This window comes from Mirounga angustirostris, unplaced genomic scaffold (genome assembly GCF_029215605.1).
Source record: "Mirounga angustirostris isolate CCGP_5_RB_7025 unplaced genomic scaffold, mMirAng1.0.hap1 SCAF_1, whole genome shotgun sequence".
NCBI classification, from domain to species: Eukaryota; Metazoa; Chordata; class Mammalia; order Carnivora; family Phocidae; genus Mirounga; species Mirounga angustirostris.
In genome coordinates, this window is record NW_026991709.1 from 210,056,175 (window position 1) to 210,058,223 (window position 2,049).

General features: G+C 43.8%; 1 pseudogene; it reads left to right on the forward strand.

Moving 5' to 3' along the window:
• The first annotated feature begins 280 nt into the window (after positions 1-280).
• LOC123863077 (large ribosomal subunit protein uL5-like) lies at positions 281-1,064 on the forward strand (annotated as a pseudogene).
• The last annotated feature ends 985 nt before the right edge of the window (positions 1,065-2,049 follow it).

Consider the following 2,049-nt stretch of genomic DNA (forward strand, 5'->3'; position numbering starts at 1 on the left):
GGTCTGGACTAGTGTGGGAGGAAAGCAGAAGTCATAGGATTCAGCTCCAAGGCGAAGACCACTGTGTGGTTTCGATTCTCTCCAGAGACGGGAGGCTTGCTACCTACCGGGGAACCTAGCTCAGTGCGAAGGGTATGTTATGCACTGGTTGTTGCTGTTAGTTTGGGCTTTGCTTTTTTATTGTGGAAAAAAATATTAAGCACACACAAAGGTATGCAGAAAAATAAAAACATGGAAACCCACATGATTTCCTCTCTGCTTTACCAAGTTTTGACTTCTTTACATATTTCAGATCCTCTTAAAAGGAAATAAATTGTACTTTCTCTTCCTGTTCTTCACCACGGGGGATCAAGGTGAAAAGGAGAACCCCATGGGGGAACTTCGCGTCTCTGAGCCCTGCCTCAACATCTGTGTGGGGGAGAGCGGAGACAGACTGACTCCGGACAGCCAAAGGTGCTGGAGCAGTGCACAGGCCAGCCGCCCCCCCATGTTCCCCAGAGCTAGATGCACTGTCAGGGCCTTTGGCAGCAGGAGAGATGAAATGATGGCCACCCACTGCACAGTCCATGGGGCCAAGGCGGAAGGAATCCCCGACAGAGGTCTAAAGGTGCGGGAGTATGAGTTAAGGAAAAATAGCTTCTCCAATACTGGAAACTTTGGTTTCGGGATCCAGGAGCACATTGATCTGGGGATCAGATATGATGCAAGCATGGGTGCGTGTGCAACCTGGACTACTGTGCGGTGCCGACTAGGCCAGCCTTCAGCGTCAGACAAGATCACACAAGAAGCACAGAACCGGCTGCATGGGGGCCAGACACAGAATCAGCAAAGAGGAGGCCGGGCGCTGGTTCCAGCAGAAGAAGTACGATGGATCATCTTCCTCAGCAAATAAATTCCTGTGTCTGTCCAAAAAGCCAATACAAAGTTTCAGTGGGGGGGGAAAAATTGTAACTGACAATCCTGTGTAGTTTCTCAGATCTTATTTCTCTCTTTTCTTCCCCAAGGCAACTGCCCTCTCAAACTTGGCATTTATGATGTTAAAACAACTTTACGGACGTATTTAGACAATGTGTTTGGTGGTTTTACTCATCTGGAAGCTTTATATGAATGGTACCATGTGTTCTGTCTCCTTCCACAATGTATTTTTTGCCTCCTCCACACTGCAAGATATATCAATTCAAAACTTATTAAAAAAAAAAAGAAGAAGAAGAAGAAAACAAAGACAAACACAAGAAAACAAATGCTTGGCAAACAAAGAACAGGATAAAACTTCCTTAATTTGATAAGCAGCAATTTCCGGAAACCAAAGAACTGTCTTCCTTAAGAGTGGATTCCGAGATCCATTTTTTATAAAGTCAAGAGCAAAATAAAGATGCCCCTCTTGCTATTTTGCCAATGCAATAAGAAAATAAAAATAAATAAGACCTATAAATATTGGAAAGGAAGAGTCAAGGTTGACAGTATTTTGCAACCACGATTATTTATCTAGAAAGTCCTGAGATTTAACTTCTGGACTCATTAAAGGGTGAAGCAAGATTGATCTATGAAGGGGGCACCTGGGTGGCTCAGTCGGTTAAGTGTCTGCCTTCGGCTCAGGTCATGATCCCAGGGTCCCGGGATGGAGCCCTGTGTTGGGCTCCCTGCTCAGTGGGGAGTCTGCTTCTCCCTCTGCCTGCCCCTCCCCCCTGTTCATGCTCTCTTTCTCTCTCAAATAAATAAATAATCTTTAAAAAAAATAAAAATTAAAAAAAATAAAAAGGAACAAGGAAGAGGAAACATATCCTCTTCCCAAGATAAGAAAAGCTCTCGAACATTAGTTCTTCCCAAATTAACTTATAAATTCAGTATCACCTCAATAAAAATCCTAAATAGGTTTTTGATAGAGTTGTTTTATTGTGGTAAAATACACACACATGACATAAAATTTACCATCTTAACCACTTCTAAGTGCACAGCTCAGTGGTGTTAAGCACACTCACACTGTTGTGCAACCACCCCCACCATCGGTCTCCAGAAATTTCTCATCTCCCCAGACTGAGACTCTGTGTC